The 18,816-nt window shown below is 50.2% G+C and overlaps 2 long non-coding RNA genes across 2 annotated transcripts; one reads left to right on the top strand and one right to left on the bottom strand.

Moving 5' to 3' along the window:
* Positions 1-2,325: 2,325 nt before the first annotated feature.
* LOC121143939 lies at positions 2,326-18,412 on the bottom strand. The gene is made up of 3 exons (XR_005881267.1): positions 18,340-18,412; positions 3,754-4,038; positions 2,326-2,871 (listed from the first exon to the last, which is right to left on the bottom strand). It is a non-coding gene; the product is annotated as an uncharacterized LOC121143939 (long non-coding RNA).
* LOC110343590 lies at positions 13,521-18,202 on the top strand. Its single transcript, XR_002385875.2, has 2 exons — positions 13,521-14,015; positions 17,039-18,202. It is a non-coding gene; the product is annotated as an uncharacterized LOC110343590 (long non-coding RNA).
* Positions 18,413-18,816: the final 404 nt, after the last annotated feature.

The following is an 18,816-nucleotide window of genomic DNA, read 5'->3' as shown; positions in this document are numbered from 1 at the left end:
CTTGCTTTGATGGTTAGGCCGCAGCTCCTTGCTGGTATGAAGACAAAACAGGTTAGTATCTGCCATCTCCTAGGTGGCCCTTTGCCAGGACTGGACTGCTGTCCCGTTTAACTGTTCCTGGCATTCCCACTGCCTCTTCATGGCATAGCATTCCCTGGGTATTAGGGTGGGAGAGGAGATGGAGTTGGAGGAAGTGCTCAGGTATAAAGTAACACAGCACCTCAGGACCCCCACTTTGTCCTAGACGTGGGCACACGCCACCTTGGCTCAGTTCAACAGCCTCAGTCACCAGGCCTGAGTGCCGGGCCAAGATGTGAGGACTCAGAGGCCCAAAGGCGTTTGCCTTTCACACAGCTGAAGAAAAGCCAGCCAGTGCTTGAAGCTGGGCAAAGGCAGATAGATAAGTGACTGAAGGAGCCACCTGGTGAGCACTGGGCTGGAAAAGAAAACCAGAGAAGAAAGTGGCTAAGAGCATAGGCTCCAGTGACCAGGGTTCAAATCACAGCTCTTTCAGACAGAAGCTGTGAGACTCCAGCTGCAGAGACTTCCGCTCGACACTACGGCTCCTCTCTCCGTGAGCCGGGAGCAAGGCTAGAGCCTGCCTGGAGCGCCATGGCGAGGGGCAGATGGGTGACAACGTGTGTGTAGTGGGCCATGCCTGGTCCCCAGCGCTCTGTAACTGACCCCACTGTGCTATCAGATGCACGAAACAAATGGGTCCTTGTTGGGTCAGAAAGAAAGCAAAGATGCCAATGGAAGCTGAGGGTCCCTTGGCTGGCTACCCTAAAGTCTGCGAGTCGGTCTAAAAAGAGCACGCTCCCCCGCTCCACCCACTCAGCCTGAACACAGCAGCCCAGAATGCACATCTGTGTCTTCAGGAGGGGGGATGCATGGTGAGGATAGATTGGTGCAGCCACACTGATCTGCATCAGACTGGGGGCCGGGTTGTCCTGGGACAGCCCTAGGCCTGCAAGGAGGGCTCCAGGTGTTTGCCTGCAGGAGCCTAGGAGTAGCAGACATGGTGGGGGGTCACTCCCTCAACCGCCTTCCCGCCAGCTCTCTGTCACCTCCAGGGCTCTCCAGGTGCAGGCTGACAGGCTCTGTTTCCCTACTTCTGGTGACAAGGCTCAGATTTCTATCTCAGGGAGAGGTGCTCGGGAAATCCCAGGATGAATTGATAAACAGAAAGTTTGCCCCATTGGTCTCCAAAGAGTGTGTTTCCTAAGTCCTTCAATTCTTTTTTTCCAAAGAATACTTAGAATAACATTTCCATAGTTATTAATGCATATGAATTGTACATGTCAATGAGCTTTGTGGCGCCATTTACATGACACATGCAATGTATCATGCTTTGACTGTACCCTCTAACCACCCTAGCTTACTCTTCTCCTCGCCTCCATCCCCTAATCTCTCCTAGTACTGTCTTTACTACTGTCAGGCCATTTGTTATTATTAACTTCACATGAGAAAATACATCAATAGTATGTTTGTGCCTGATTGATTTTGCTGAATATAATGTCCTCCAGTTCCATCCATCCCTGCAAATAACATGATTTTATTCTTCTTTATGACTGAATAGTACTCCACTGTGTGTGTGCGCGTGTGTGTGTGTGTGTGTGTGTGTGTGTGTGTGTGTGTGAGTGTGTTGCATTCTCTTTGTCCATTCATCTATTAATGGACTCCTAAGCTGATTTCATGGCTTGGTTATAGCGACTGATGCTGCAATAAACACATGTGTGTCTCTACTGCACTCTGCTTTTGTGGGTTATACTCAAGTGGTACACTAGGATCATATGTTCATTCTCTTCCTAATTTTTTAAGAAGCTTCCACACTACCTCCAGTGGCTAGACCAATTTTACATTCCCATCAGCAGTGTAGAAGAGTTATCCCTGCCCCCTCTCTGTGTTCACCAGCATTTGTTGTCTTCTAAGTTTGGGCTTTGATCATTTTGATCTGTGGTCTGCTGACTAAAGCCCCTTTCTCTTTCTGCCAGGAGACAGATAGTGAAGGAGCTAGTGTTACATCTGAGCTTCCAGCCTCCATTCTCTTCAGGACGATGGGTGTAGAGAATGATCAGTCTCTCTCTGATTTGAGCCTGATTTTCAGTCCCACGGCAGAAACTGTCTGCAGCATATGGCAGGCCCAGCCTGCTACCACACAACCGTCTCTGGTGTCAGGACAACACTCTAGTTTCCTCTAGAGCCATGAGTCTTTTCTTTCTTTCTTTCTTTCTTTCTTTCTTTCTTTCTTTCTTTCTTTCTTTCTTTCTTTCTTTTTCTTTTCTTTTTTTTTTTTTTTGGTTTGTTTGTTTGTTTGTTCTCTGTGTGACAGCCCTAGCTGTCCTGGAACTCACTCTGTAGACCAGGCTGGCCTCAAACTCAGAGATCTGCCTGCCTCTGCCTCCTGAGTGTTGGGATTAAAGGTGTGCGCCGCCATCACCCAGCCATGAGTCTTTTCTTCATTTGCCTTTGTCTCAGCCGACAGCCTTCCTTTTGCTGCCACGATGACTAACCCCCCCCCCCCCCCGCACCTAAGCATCGTCCTGACTGAGCCACCTTCTCATGGCTTTGTCCATCACCTCCAGGGCACCAACCCAATTCTCTCTCAGACACTGAGCCAGATCTAAGTAGCCCAATGCCCTTTGAACGTGGTTTTTCAGACAGTGCCCAGGGGTTAAGGGTCAGCCCAGCTAAAGCAAATGTCACTTTGGTCCTCTGCATGTACCATCTCTCAAAACGCTACCATTACTCATCTACGCAACTGACCAAGCCAGAAACTGAAAAGGAAATCTGTTAAATCCTGGCTCTGCCACTTGCCACCTGTGTGACCACAGAAAGTTTCTTCGTCTCTTCAGCCCTCAGTTTCCCCACCTGAAAAACAGAGATAGTAATGGTAATATTAAGGTTGCCCTGAACCGTGCGGGGGGGCTAATACGTACAAAGTCAGGAAAGTTAAACCCACTGCACTTCACTGCCTGTTTCAGCCCTTGCCTTGCTGCCATTATTTTGCCACAGTTTATAACAAGTTCAGGACTGCAAAAATCTGTCCTTGCTTGCTCTGGTCTTGTCACCCTCACTGGATGACTAGCGTGGGCCTGGAAGATGACTGAGATGGTATCCTCTCCTGACAGTGAGGTGTCTGGAGCTGGTTTCTTCAATGAGGCCTTTCAAGGCTTCAGGCTTCCCATGAGGCTGGCAGACAGCACGCCCTGGACTTGCATAGAGGATAAACCCATTCACCCCAGAGGGAATATGGGAAGGAAGAGGAAGGGACTGGGGTCCCACAGTACCCTTTGCAGACAGTGACCTAAAATCTCTCTCCCCCATTAACACATGGGACTTTAGGGGACATTCAGGGTCTAAACAACAATAGCATTCATCCCCCCCCCCCAGCCTCTAGGAGCAGGCCCCTTGGAGTATGCCCTCTTACCCATGCACCCTTGTCCAAGGGCCATGCAGTATAAGACATAAAAGCCTGACTCAGGTCATCCCCTGCGGAATCTGCTGGGGTTCTGATGTGGGTGCATAGTAGCCAAGTCTCTCCCTCCAGCCTGCTTCCCTGGACTCCCACAGGTATGGTTGTCCACATGACTCACAGAAATGCCCCCCACCTCCATCCCCACCCCCACTTCCATTCCCACCCCCCACCCCAAGCCCAGCAGATCTCCAGCTCACAGTTCACCTCCAGGGAGCCTGACCTAAGATGGCCATCTCCCCTCTGCTGGATTAGGTGTTCATTCTTGGCACCCTCACCCCTTCCATCAGATTCTCCTACAGAAGTGAGTAAGATTCCCAGGTCCCTTGTCCATCGATGGAGCAGAAGCTATCCAAGATGGATCACAGCAACTCATCTCAGACTGTAGCAACTGTTTGGTGCCTGCGATCATCCCAGGACGCTTAGACTCGTGTTTCTATGGAGCCATCCCAAGAGGGGCTTTCGATGTGGCTTACAGAACAACCAATGGGTGTGGTGGACAGCTCAGGGCTCCATTCCCTGAGAAGGAAGGCTGGGGGAGACTGAGAAAAGATGGGAGAGACCTGGGGGTTGAAGAGGAGAGGAGGTTCAGTGGAGTGTATTTGGAAGTCACCCAATGTAGCAATACCAACTATTGACAGTCACATGGATTAGTGAGATATCCACCCAGCCTGCACCTGTAGCATCGACCACGCCCATTTGGGCGTGGTCACAGGTGCAGACCTGAAGGAGAGTGGGTCTGGGACAGATAGCTCTCTCTTGCTTCCAGTCAGGTCACAGAGGGCAGCCTGGGTGAATCCTTGGAGCTGGAACTTGCGGCCGTCACCCGCTTCTTGTGTAAATGCATTCTCCCCGAATAAAGTTACATTAACCTATTTTGTCCCGTGAATCTTGATCCGTGCTTCCACAATGGATGCCACTTAAGTAACAGCTGTATCAAATATACCAAACTCATGCTTAGCGTGGCGTGCTCTAGAGTCCCCTGAACGACCATTCAGTGGCTAGTCAGGATGCTGCCCAGGTTGGTCAGCCAGTCTCATGAAAGCCTGCTGTCCGTCCACGCTGACCTACCCTTCGGGCCTCCTCTCTTGCCGTGACTGCTTGCATGTCCTGATGCAGGCGCCTTCCTGAGCATGCTTATCACTCTCATCCTCTTGCCTAGTGGGCAGCTGGCCAGACTGCCCACCTGTGCAGCCCAGGGCACTCCTATCTAAATGAAGTCCTTCCCGGCCCCTGGTTTCTGTTACAGGTCAGCCCTTACCTTCCTTTCTCTCATTTTATTTTTTGTTTGCTGTTGTGTCATTTATTTGTTTTTGAAACAGGGTGTCACTATATGCTCTCCCTGGCCTAGAATGCACAGTGACCCTCCTCCCTCTATGTCCTGAGTGCTGTTTTTTTATTATTATTAAGATTTTATTTTTAACTATTTCAGTAACTTTGTTAAATGTGTCCTTTGTCTGTTACTGTCATCCCTAACACTCTCTAATGTCCCATCAACCCCACATTTATATCTTTTGGTTTTGTTTTATGAGCCACTGATTGGAACTAGGGCCGTCTAAACAACCCTGGGGTTGGACCCGTCCACTGGAGCCTGGTGGGTTCCCCAGCAGGCATACAACCAAAGACAATGATTTCTCCTTCCCCAGAATCCATCAGTAGCCAGTAGTCAGCAGTGAGGAATGAGGTCCCTATGAGCCCTTCCCTGATCCATGTCTGTCACTGACCACTGACAGGCCCCATTTTGTATAGACCCCGCACAGGTGGTCACAGCTCCTGTGAGACCGGGCAGCTGTGTCGTGCCCTGAGGAAAGGACCTGCAGCTCTTCAGCGTATCTCCCAGCTTTTACATTCTTTCCACCCCTTCTTCTAAGATGCTCCTGAGTCTCAGAGGGGCTGGCGTAAGACTGAGCACCCAACCACCAGAACTCTCATTCCACACGCCGCCACTGGCCCCCCACCCACTGCCTTTCATTACAAAGAGAAGCTTCTCTCGCTAAGGCTGAGACTAGCACTTGTCAGTGCCGAGTGGGTGGGTGGGGCCTGGCAGGCCACTTAAAAATTTTATAATATCTTATTTGTGCACAATCTGCTGTAATCGCATTCACAGCACTACCCTCCGCATCCCTTCCAACACCCTCCAACTAGCTCCTGTCCTACCCTCGTCCCTTCCCCCCACCCTTTCCGGTGTCGCCCGTGTGTGTGTCCATGACTGCAGTAGTAATGTCGCATCCAAATGACAGCATCCTACCACACTTCTCTCCATCCTCCAACTCCTTCAGTCCTTCTGCCATCTCCTCTCAAATATTCCCTCAGCGTCAGAGGGGGTGACGTAGGTGTCCCATATGGAGCTCGTTCTTTTGTGTATGTATGTTTGTGTGTATTCATGAAGGCGTACATAAGTGTGAAATCACATGCATGTATGTCTACATGTATGCGGAGGCCAGGAGACAACCTTAGGTGTGTCATCCTCAGGAACACTGCTTTGAGACAGGGTCACCAATTAGGCTGTATTGGCTGGTCAGTGAGTCCCAGGGATCCTCCTCTTTGCATCTCTCCAGCCTAGGATTACAAGAGTAAATGCCACCATACCTGGCATTTTTTCCTGTTCTGGGGCCAAATACAGGTCCTTGTACTCATGAAGCGAATATTTTACCCAGCGAGTCTCCTCCCTATCTCCTCCTTTCGTCCTTTTCATAGCCCCTTACATCACAGTCATCTGTTGCAGTATCTGCCTCCCCCAAGCAAACTGAGCTCTGTGCAGCAGGGATGTGTCCACTTCCGGCTGTCCTCAGCGTAGCCCTTCACCTACCTCAGAGCAGAGCTGCTGGAAAAGGGACAATGCAATCTCTGCATCTGCGTCAACGCAGGGCACACCCGAGGCCATGATCTTCAGCTTCTAGGTGCATGGCTGGAGAAGCTGAGAGTATCCTGACTGCCCCCGAAAGCATGAAACAGGAAGCCTGGCTCCCCAACTTGGCTCTGCCCACACGCTCCAGGAACCCACCTGTCCCCATCTCCCCGGCATTAGGATAACAGATGAGTGACACCTTGTTCAACTTTTATGTGGGGGTTGGAAATCCAAACTCAGGCCCTCATGCTTGTGTGGAAAACACTTTATGAATCAAGCCATCTCCTCAGCCTATAACTACTTAAAAATTTTTATTCTAGAAAAATCTCAAGCTCATCGGAATTTGAGGCAAAAAGATTAAATGATCCAGACAATTTCAAAGTTTGTGGGTTTTTTCCAGCCAGAGATACGTTAATATATTTTCATTCAGAAAATATATGTGGGTGCTGGTGTGTGTGTGTGTGTGTGTGTGTATGTGTGTGTGTGTGTGTGTGTCCCATAGCTGTCATGTCTAAATTTTAAGTAACCCAAGGACAGAGACAGTGTCTTCTGGCTTGTCCCCCACAAAGAGCCTGGTGCATGACTGATGCTCAATAATTACTTGTTGAGTGAAAGAAAGTGAAGACAGTCTAGTCAATAAGAAAGAGCTGATGTGGCAGCCTTCCCCTGGGCAGCCTCATGACTGGCCCTGACCTTCTGTCAGTTACCAGCAGGGAGGAAGGGGCACGGGGAAGAAGGGACTGAATGGCTAATGCAGGAATCTGCAAAGCACTGGAAATTATTTCCCAGGGTTGTCATGGCCTCCTCCTCCCCACCCCATCAGAGGTTGATTTCCTTCTCCACTCACACACCCAGATTACACACACACACACACACACACACACACACACACACACACACACACGCACACTCATATCCCTGTGAGGGCTTCAGCCACCAATATGGTCATCTTTTTTTAAAAAAATTGTCTGTGTGCGCTCATGTGTGATTGGGTCTGTGTACATGTATGTGCATGTATGTGGGGACTAGAGGTTGACACTGGGTGTCTCCCTGAACCACTTCACCTTATTTGGGAAGGAGTCCCTCACTGAACCTAGAGCTCACCAGCTCAGCTAGACTGACTGGCCAGAGGGTCCTTCAGGGCCCTGTCCCTGTCACCCCAGCACTGGTATTGTAGGCACACACTGCTGTGTTCAGGTTTTTATATGGATGCTGGGGATCCGAACTCAGGTCCTCACACTTCCACTGCAAGCCCTTTACCCACTGAACCCTCTCCTCACCCTTCGACAATGTCATCTTGACTGCTCTTGTCACTTCTGTATTTCTTTTCCCTCCGCGAAGACCTTCACGCTTGCCTGTGTCCTCTAAGACTCAATGCTGAGAACAATGGTCTACCTGACCACCAGGACCTCAGCATCTGTACATGGGAAAATGGGTACCTCAAGGCTCTACACCCCAGGACGGAGGGTCTATTTCACTTCCTTTTATTTTTAGGTGGCTTTCAGACTCACTGGGAATGAGATAGAAGTGATACCACACACATTCTCAATTGAGCTGAACTGGTTGGTGACACATAATGTCTGTCACCCTCAGCTCAGTCAGTGGCCAGTCTGCCCCCTAGAAAACTTGAGTGACACTGAGTCTAGCCAGCTCCAAGCAACATGCCAGCATACCTGAGATGCAGAAGCAAGTGTAGCCAACATCAGCTGAGCTCAGAGCCCTCCAACTGGGGCTAGACCTGGGAATGATGACCAAGAGTGGTTGCTTCAAGTCTCTGGGTCTTTGGGTGCATTGGGGCACAGCCCTGATCTTCCAGCTCTGCGTCTTTGTTCTGTACAATGCCCACAAAACACACAGTTTCTCCACCCTCGCTGTCACCACGCCCCAGAGCTCTGCTACTCTCTTACTTGCCTGTCTGTTTGATTTTGAGACAGAGTCTCACCATGTAGCCCTAGCTAGCCCAAACTTGCTATGTAGGTCAGGTTGGCCTTGAACGCGTACAGATATGGCTGCTTCTGCCTCCCCAGTGGTGCAATTGAGCATGTGCGCCACCATCCCTGCTCTTCCTCACCCTCTTCCCCACAGCACTGTTCTTCATGTTCACACCACTGTCAGCTTTCTCCCCGCGTCTCCCTGCTCTGCCCTTCCTGCCTCTCCTTCTCTCCCAATCCCACCTAGGACCACCAGCAGTCACGCTGTCCTCACCCTCATCCTTCCATCCCATCCTTGAAAGAAACCCATTCCTGGTGACCCAGCGTTCACTTTCTTACTTCCCACACTTCCTGAAGCTGCTTCTGGAAATGGTCTAACCTCATTAGGTGGCTTTCTCACAAGTATACTGTCACCAGCCCTCCTCTGCTTCCTCTGAAGCATGGCTGAGACAGAAATGGCATGAAGGGTCATTGCTCTTCCTCAGTGGGATGCTCTTCTATCTTTAATTTTTTGTGAGCCATGATGTGGGTGCTGGGAATTGAACTCAGGACCTCTGAAAGAGCAGTCAGTGCTCTTAACCTCTGTGCCATCTCTTCAGCCCCTGCCTTTAATCTTTGTTTATTATTATTGTTTGCAAATGATGTGTGGGGTGGGGCACATGTGCCACAGAGCATGTGTGGAGGACACAGGACAACTTTGTGGAGTTGGTCCACTCTCTTCCACCTTTACCTGGCTTCCAGGGATTGAACTCAGGTCTCCAGGCTTGTAAAGCAAGCTCCTTTACTCACTGGGCCATCTCAGCACCTACCCCCAAGATACACAATGTGTATATAAAGATACAGACACACGCACAGAACAAATAAATAAAATACAATAAAAGTGTTTCTAAAGAGAGCTAGCATTGGATTACACAAGTCAAATCCAACACTCAAGAGGCTGAGGCAGAAGGATCATGAGTTCATGGCTGGCTTGTACAGCATAATGCAACGAAGTATTAATTACTTAACTGGTTAGAGACAAAAAGGAAAGAGACAATAGAACAAGAAGAAGAGAGCATCCAAGTTGAGATGCCCCAGTGGCTAAGAGCAAAGAAGACACAAGTTTGAATCCACAGTACCCACATTAAAGTTGGATGTGACCATGGGCACCCATTCCTCCAGCGGCAGAGCAGAAACAGGAGCATTCCTGGGGGTTTCCATCCAGCTAAAACCTAGCAAGCTTCAGGCTCAGTGACAGAACATATCTCAAGAGATTAAGGTGGAACGTGATAGGTCAGACACATGATGACTTCCTTTGGCTGCTGCATGCATGCACACAAGTACACACCCACAGCGTGCACACACACACACACGCACACACACACGCACACACACACACACGGCATTCCAGAAGAGATACAAAGAAAACAGAATATAAGAGTCAAAAAAAGGAAGCAAAAGACAGAAAATGCCCGAGAGAAGGTAAGCAGGAAATGTAGAACAAGAGAATGGGCTTAGCTTCCCTCCTAGGAATCTTTCCTGGTACCTGGAGGTGCTGAGCATGACAGAGTGGGAGGGAGTTAGACAGGGAGAGAGAAAGGACAGAAGGAGTACATGGTCTGGGAGAAAGAGCAAGGCAGGGCCATGTCCACCCAGGCCAGCCCCCAGTGGCGTGGTGGCCCACTCCCTCTTCCTGGTATCCGCAGATAGATGATGGCTGGACGCAGGCTGGAGCTGACCAAGCAGGAGAGCAGGGCAGCGTGGGAGAGCTGTTATGTGGGAGCCTGCTTAGCAACCTGGAGAAGCGGCCTCGGGTGCCCCTCCCTTTCTTATAAAGCGTGGAAAGACCTGAGGAAAAGCATGCTGCCTTGGGAGAGCCACACAAACGCTCAGCCTTGCAAAGGGAGGCTATCCGCCCAGGTTACCCTGGCACAAGCACCTCCCCCCACAGCCATTGGCCGTTCCTACCACAGCTCCCCCTCCTCAGCACTCCTCTTACCAAGAGAGTGATCTCTCCAGCTTCCAACAGACTCTCCCTGCTCTCTAGACAAAGGTCACAGGCACTGGGATCTCCTGCACACCAGGTTCACAGGCTCATGCCACCTTCTACTTCTTAGGTGATGCCAGACAAGCCCTTGCTCCTTTGGATCTTAACGTTCTTCATCAGAAATGTTGAAGCGCTGCTCTACAGCAGGTGTCAGAGTTGAATGGAGTAGCTGAGACCATCTGATTGAGAAGTGCACAATCAGAACAGCACACACAAGTGATCTGTCCAGGCCCCCAGGAGATAGCAAAGCCGCTCTGCCAACTTAGTGCTTAGCTCCTCCTATGCCCTGCTCACTGTCTCACACCTCTCACCCTTGTTCTCTCTGGGCAAGACTCATCTTTCCATACAACCATGCAGATGGAGGGGAGAGCAAGGCTCAGGAACCATGCCCAGGACCCAGGGAGGAAGCAGACCTTCTAGGAGCATCTCAGAGATCTGCTCAAGGCTAGAGCCCTTTGCCAGACCTGTGCCAGGGCAGAGCTGGAGGGAACACATAGTGACAGGCAGTAGCCTAGGAGTGCTTGTGCCATTTTACCCAGGAAACTAATTCTGGAGACTGTCAACTGGGAGGGGCAGTTAACTGAGGACTCTGACCTAGACCCCAAGTATCTAAGAACATCTAAGAGGGAGCAGGCCAACTGTAGGACAGAGGAGGAGTCTCTTTGAGCTGAGAAACCCACCCACCCCATGCCAATGCTGCACCCACCCAACAGCTCCTCAAACAACAAAAGCAAACGACCAGCTGCCTTGGGTCTGGCAGGGGCAGAAGGCCTGAGACAAGTGTGAGGAGGGAAGAGGTTCTGTCCATAAACATCTCAATAGCGTGATTAACTGAGCATCGCAAATTGTAACCCTTTCCTTTAATGCACTTTCCCTGAATTACCGCAGGAGCCGGCGGCCGAGGAGCCCCGTACAAATTGCTGGAATGGGCAGTTAAGCGGGGAGGTCGGAGGTTAAATGAACACGGTTGTTTATGAAGACACAGCCCGAATCCATTTGCATTTTAATATTCTCTCAGTGAGACGGAAAGCCACTTTGAGGACAGCTTGTTTGGAAATCCCATTAACGGGTTATTTATGGGGCTCGTGGCTGCGTGACCCTTGCCCTTGTTTTGTTAAACATGAACCAGACATGAATCAGACGGGCAGCGGGCTAGCTGCTATTGTTTCCTGTAGCAGGAAATGTCATCGGATTCGATTATTCTGAGGCTGACACCTACTGAATTATCACCCTCATAATGCTCAATTTTCCCTTTTTTCCCCTTTGGTCAACCTGATTATTTCTGTCTTTGTAGAAAGCCGGCTTTCGGAGAAGCCATTTCCCTGCCATTGGCTGTCAAGCAGGCTGGACGAGACCCTGAGAGGCTGCTGGCTAGGCAGATGCGGAGGCACAGGTAGCATTCAGGAGGGACTGCATACCCGATAGCTGGTGGCCTCTGCATCCCACTTTTGGGAATGGGCTCCAGGGCTCTATCATCTAGACCCTTTGATCAACATTAAAACTTACTTATCGTAAAAAAAAAATATGACTTGGAAACTTATTGTAAAGGGGCAGGGAGGGGGCATGTCAAGAAATGTCTGGCACTGTGGGTTTCCCCATGAGAAGGTCTGTAGACTAAGAAGGTTGATTTTAGCTACTGGATAAAATAGAGCAGGGAAGTGAAGGAGTACCCTGCCTTATGTACAAACGTTTGCCATATGGAAATAAACTCACCAGGTTTGGGATGGATTCACCTTAAGATAGACATCATCCTAAAATAAAACAAGATTCGGGTATCCCAGGCCCTGAGACTGTAGCTAAGGCCTGGGGCCGTCTCTCTTCCCACTATCTGTTCACCACTCAGGATGAGAAAAGTCACTCCACAGGCTGACTTCGCCGGTTCTCAGGAGCCAGGTGTTGACCTGTCTGACTGTCCAGATCGATGCTTCTCAGCCCCACGTTCAGCTCTGTTCATTAAGCATGACTGAACAGGTAGGCCTGGGAGCCTCAGCTGAGCACTGGGGAAGGCAAGAGAATCAGACTGAGCCCATCACCTCTCCCCTCCCCTCCTCCTCTGCCATCTAAGCCATCATTCCAGTGCAAACTTCAAAAAAGCCTCCCCCAAATACCCAGACACCCAAAGACAGACTCAAGAGCTCAAGGCAGCAGTCTGCTAGAAAAAGGAGTTGACACTTAAACTCTAGAGTTTGTTTCTCAGTGACATGAAAGGCTCACATGGCACCTATTGGCCAGAATAAAAGAAATGCTAGACCCCAAGAAAGACCCTTGTGGCTGGAGCCCGGATAGCGACAACACGGCACACTTTCCCTGAACCTCTTTCCAGGAGCCCTAACTCTGCTGCACCCCTACTTCACACCATCAAGGTCAAGTCAAGAAGTAAATCCAGGTGGGGCAGCCTTCCTCAAAGGTTTTGGGATGGGTGTGAGACCAGGCCTGTGGACTGGATACATGATCTACGCAGCAGGATCCCAGGCTGTCTTGTGGGGCAAAGCTGCAGCTGATGTAGAGAGAGGTAGCTGGCTTGTCGCAGCCTGGAGTGGCTGCTTTTCCTTCAGCATCCTCACCCCCTCCTCCTTCACCTCCCAAGTGCACTGTTTGTTCTTGAATCCTCATCCTGAGGGGGAGGGGGCACCTGAACTCAGCAGTTGAGCCACTCAAGGTAGTACCCAGAGGGGGTCAACCCAGGCTCCTAGGCCTGAGCAGGCCCTGGGCTCCCTGCTCAGGTGCAGGGCCTGCTGTGAGAACACCTGCTTCTCCTTGGGAACTCTCTTCCCACCACTTCCTGCAAAAGCCTTTTCGACCAAGTTTAAAATAGATCTCTCCTTATGAATTGGCCGTCTGAGGAATTCTCCTCCAGTGGTTAATTCAATCTTAATAGACGCTGATTTTTTTTCTCCCAGAAGAAAAGGGAACAATGCATCTTTAGAACGGGTTTATAAGTGTCATGATTTTTCTACTAATTTACGCTGCATTCTCTGCTTTAAAATGTGAAATTACCTCATTGTGTCTCTGAATATCCTCCATGCTTGGGCCTGAAATTAAGCTCGCCGTAGAGGAGCCTAAATGACCACAATTTGCTGTGTGAAATGCCCTGATTGCAAGAGCAATCCCAAGCAATCCCCAGCCCCGGCGCAGCCCAGCTCACTTGAGCTGATTGGCCTCTCCTCCTGGCTTTGCCAAATACACCTGGAGCTACCTGCTGCGGGGGGAGGGGTGGCAGAGAAGTCACCCTCCAGTCCTATCGTCTCCTGTCCCCACAAGCAGACACTGACTTCTAGCTCACCTCTGGGGACTCAAAGAGCATATTCTTCTTGCTCAGCCCCCCAAACTTCTGCCAAATAAACAGCATCCACAGATAAGTACCGCCTGCAATCACCAAGCCACTTTGGACCAAGCCTCCAGTGGCATCATGATCACCCCTCATTCCTTTAGGGGGCTCTGTGATGTCATCTCTTCTCCCAGATCTTAGCCTGTCGCGAAGTGCAGTCCTGTGCCTGCTAGGTCCTTTGATGCCAGCCTTTAGCTACTTCAACACCTGCGATCAGACTCCTCAAGTTCAAATGCAAGCACCACCTCATTCTGTCTGTTTGAATAAATCAGACTGCTTCTCAGTGTCTCCTCCATTTCCTCCTCTGTAAGTGGAGACACTCAGAAACAGAAGGGTCAGCAGGACTGATTGAACGAAGGCAACAAAGAGCTTAACAGTTTGATGGGTCTCTTTCCACATATCCAGAGGTAGGAGAATTCTGACTTTATTTCCCATGACACACCCTTCAAGTAGAAAGTCTGCTTATAATGATAAGTGTGTGTGTGTGTGTGTGTGTGTGTGTGTATGTGTGTAGATCCCAGATGACAACCTATGTGTTGCTCCTTTAGGAGTCATCTCTATTTTTGAGACAGGCTCCATCATTAGACTGCCCCCCCCACCTGCTGCCAGTTAGCCTAGGCTAGACTGGCTAGTGAACCTCAGCAATCTGCCTCTCTCCATCTCTCCAGAGTTAGGATTACAAGGACATGCTACCCTGCCCAGCTTTTTACAGGGGTGCTGGGGATTAAACATGAGTCATGTTTGTACAAGTTACTATCTACCCAGTCCAGTGAGAATAACTTTTTTTCTTTTAGTTTTTCGATACATGGTTTCTCTGTATCTTTGGAGCCTGCCCTGGAACTAAACTCACAAAGATCCACCTGTCTCTGCCTCCCAAGTGTTGGGATTAAAGGCCGGTGTGTGGCATGCCCCACCATTGCCCATCTGAGAATAATTTTTGTTTGGGAGAAAGATTTTTGTTTGGGAGAAAAATTTTTGTTTGGGAGGAAAAGAGTTGACTTGGAAGGATGGAGAAACCGAGGCTGTCTCAGCCCATCCCAGCTCAGCCTTTCCCCGTTGGCACAAGGCAAACATACCTGATATTTTAATTAAGTTCCTAAGTCAGGGATCCTGGTCCTTAGCCTTGAACCACAGATGACACCAAACCCAGCACCAGAGCTCCGCCCAGACTTATCTGCTTGGGATGTCATCCATCCTTCACCCAGTTGTCCTCAGATTCTAGCAGCTTCTCCCAGATTCCTGGGACCTTACAGCCATTTTCATACAGTGATAGAGATAGCCAGTGGCTTCTGTCCCCATGTCCCATCAGCCTGGCTTTCATCTTCCAAGCTTCCCAGGAGCAACAGAGCCGCAGAGACCACCACCACCCTGCATTGACTGTGCCATTCTTGCTGGTCCCTAATGCTAGATCCTAGAATGGAACTCAGGAAGGCTCTCATGAGTGTGGCTCCAGCCAGTGTCCTAGCTTCCTGGAACTGATGTGACAAAGCACCCAGTTAGAACAGCTTGAATGACAGCTTCTAGAAACCAAAGTTCAAGATCAAGATTTTAGGGGATGGTGAGGGAGCCCTTAGGGCAGCTTCCAGGCCCCTTTCCACCAGCTTCTGGTAGTTCGTGGCAATCTTGGGCAATGCTAGGCTCCTGCACACATCACCCCAACCTCTGCCTTCATCTTTGTACAAGATCCATGTGTGTTTCTGTCTCTCCAGATTTCCCCTTTTTAACAGGACACTAGTCAAATTAGATTAAGACTGATCCTGGCAATATCATTTACATTTGATTACCTCTATAAAGACCCAAGCTTCCAGTAAGGACACAGTCTAAGATATTTTGGACTAAGATTTCAACAACAACAAAGGATTTCAACAAACAAATTTTAGGGAGCCACAATTCAACCCATAACGGCCAGGTATCCCCTTAAAGAGGAGAAGATTTGCATAGTTCAGCCAGCAACTGAGTAGAGTAACAGAAGAACTCCAACTCAGGACCCTCAAACCCACGTTGTCTCAGAACTCTTGAAAGTCTGAGCTTAGTCAGGGTTGGAGGGACCTAAGGGACTTGGTCGTGATCCAGTAGGGATTTAGTGACAGTTCTCTCTCAAGTCCCATCTAGCCAAAGACTCTGGGCCCATACACTACAGCTCACACTGAGCACTAATGGCCAACCAGACTACACCAAAGAGCTTTTTAACAAACATCATTCTTCTCCCTCTGCAGTGCCAGCAGTGGGAGTGACTCACGTACAGTGAATCCGATGTCTAAATGCAGCATTAAAATGATTTTAATGCTCACCTTCAAGTGCCAAAGCTTGGGTCTCCCATCCCGTTGCGTGCAGCCCGTCTCTCCAATGTGGGAGTTGGGAGCCTGAAAGCCAATTTTGTTAATGCTACTGGGAGGAGCAAGCGGGTCTGGAAACTCATCCATCATCTTCACACCCCCTGGATGGACTTGGAAGATAAAGCTTTCATCTTCCTTGCCTGGTGGAACCTCTTCAATTAGGGTGGGAGGGAGGTGGGTGGGAGCAGAGACAGGCACCCTGAGGAGTGAAGGAAGGAGACAGAAAGCCGTCCTGTGTGAAAGAGCCTGGAGAGGCTGGGGAAAGGCAGCTGCTCCATCCTGAAAAGTTAAGGAGCCAAGGGCACCTAGCTGGGGTGGTTCCAGGGCAGGCCCTGGGAGAGCGAGCAGAGGAGGCAGGAAATGGCAGTATCAGGAGCTGTCCTAGGCTGTGTGCTCCCTCCTCAGTGAGGAGGGGGACAACAGTGTCCTACCATTTGACTGGAGAGAGAACACTAAGCCACTGGAATAGGGGTAGAGAAGTGAAGGTTTACAACCATGACTCAACTAAGTGTCCCCTGGCCCCAGTGTCACTCCCCTCAGCCTGGAATAATCAGGCCTGTCCTTAGGTTTTGGAAAGCAGAGAGGGCCATGCAGTTCCAACTTGAGCTTCCCCAATACAGGCACCGGGACTGATGGAGGAACAAGTGGACAGAGCTCTGTTCGGCCTTTCTGTGTTTTCACTTGTGTGGGGGAGGCAGCCTCCCCTCCAGCATATGGACAGAGAGAGGCTACTAGAATCAGAACCTAGTTGGGTAGTCCTTCGGTGATGCTGGAGAGGACCTACAGGACTACCCAGAGCAATAAAAAGCAGAGATGACCTGAATTTGTGCTTGGGGTAGAGTGTTCATCCTGCCACCATGTCTTCCCCCTGACATATTGTCACCTGCTATGTCTGGACTCTCCCTGAATCGACTGATTATTGATCATTCTGCCAATAAGTCAATGAGGGATTTACTGAGCCATATCCACTAGGTACTTACTGGGTGTTGCCCTCTGCCTGCCAGTCAAGAAGCATTTGCAGCAGTAGCAGTGTCCCTTACGGTGCATTCTAGACGCCATATGTGCTAACTCATTGCCTCTTTCTTCTGTTTCAGCTTTCATCTCTCTCTGCCTCCATCCTTGAGCTCCTAACACCCATCTGCCTACCACAGTGTTTCATATCTCATGCCCATGTTGTTTCCTTGCCCAGAGCACCCTGCCTATCCTTCTTCAGCAGGCTCATTCTGCAGATGCCCACTGAGGGGTCCTTTCCCCTGGAAACCCACCAAAGCCCCAGCCTGATCTCAGAGTTCCTCCTGCCTATTCTCAACAGTGCCTGGCTAAGAAGACAAGTGGGTCCTGATGATCCCCTGGCTTCACCGAGGCAGACATCATTAATGGATCATGCCATGATTCGGAGAACTTTACTGGGATTAGCTGGAACTGCCTACCTTGACAGTCTAAAGTGGGTGATTAAGTCAGACAATGGATCATGGAGCTCAGCCTAAGACCTGGCATATTCATCACTGCTGCTTTACAAGGTCCCTGGCGTATCCAGCCCCACCCCACCCTGTCACCTAGTGGAACTGGTGGTGGTGGGGGGATGAATGTAACAGATTAAGAATGGAACAAGAAGGCAAGGGACCATTTCTAGAAAAGGACACGACCTCACAAGGGAACAAAAACAAGTGACCCTTCTCCTCTGCTTGCAGCCAGGGTGGGCTGTAACTGTCTGCATCAGAAAAGAACTGGGGGTCCTGGAAAGCCAGTGGGCCAAGCATCTGTCCTCACTTCCCTGTTTCCTACTTGTCATCAGTGCTCACCTCTGCCAGGTCCCTCGAGTGCAACCAGCACTGTGCATGGAGCATGCTGCTCATGGTGCCGTCCTCCAGACCACTCACTGTCACCCCACTTTTCATGGGAAAATGAAGCCAGATGTCCACATGTCCCACTCTGCAGCTCAGCAAGGGTTAAGCTCTGGAAGAGATTCAGCTATGGAACCTTTGGTCAGCTGGTCACTGGAATAAAAACTAGATGGTGTGTGTGTGTGTGTGTGTGTGTGTGTGTGTGTGTGGTAATGGTGTGTGTGGTAATGGTGTGTGTGTATGTGTGGTGATGGTGTGTGTGTTTGTGTGTTTGTGTGCGCGCGCGCGTGTGGTGATGGGGGGGGAGCAGGGATAACAATGCAAGCTGGGGACTGAGCAGAATGTTATACACAAATCCTAAAGATTTCACAATGACATATATAGATAGAAAATAAACTACTCCAAAGCAAAAAAGTACAGAAACTAAATAGTATGTGCTCAGCACCTCACCCACAGACACCAACCTGATTTCTGCCCTCCTACCTCTCTGGCTTCTGTTGCCCCCCCCCCCCCACCTTCAGAAAGAAGAGAGGGGCAGGAGGCTCCCTCACCTCAGGGTCTTCTGCAGTGGGAGTCTCCTCTTTTTCTGAAGACAGAGCAGTTTTCCTAGTGCTCTATGTAAATGAGCTGTTTGTGAATGTGCATCTGTAATTGAGGAGCTGTCACGTAGGGCTGGGGGGTGGCTGGGATGGAGGAGGACAATAGATTCTGTGCTCTGAGGTCAGGCGTGGGGGGAGGGGACTGCTAGCTCTGGAGGCTTGGGGAGGGAAGGAGCCAGATGCAGAGGTCGGAGACAGCAAGCAAGGATGAGGCCCAGGCTCCAATCTTGCTGAGACCTGGGCCTCAGGCACTGAGGTGGTAAAGAGCCGGGGGCCTGTGGTGACAGCTGGGGTGGGGGGGAGTGCCATGTGCCAGGGTGAGGAAGAGAGGCCTGGGGCACTGGGGCAGCTGGGGCACACCCTGGGTGCCAGGAAGAAGCCGCAAGGCGGCCTAGGAGCTGCTGCTTTGGAAATGAGGGAAGACTCCTG

This window comes from Mesocricetus auratus, unplaced genomic scaffold (genome assembly GCF_017639785.1).
Source record: "Mesocricetus auratus isolate SY011 unplaced genomic scaffold, BCM_Maur_2.0 Super-Scaffold_100014, whole genome shotgun sequence".
Lineage (NCBI taxonomy): Eukaryota > Metazoa > Chordata > Mammalia > Rodentia > Cricetidae > Mesocricetus > Mesocricetus auratus.
Note: the sequence above shows the minus strand (reverse complement) of the source record. Positions and strands in the feature narration are given on the sequence as shown.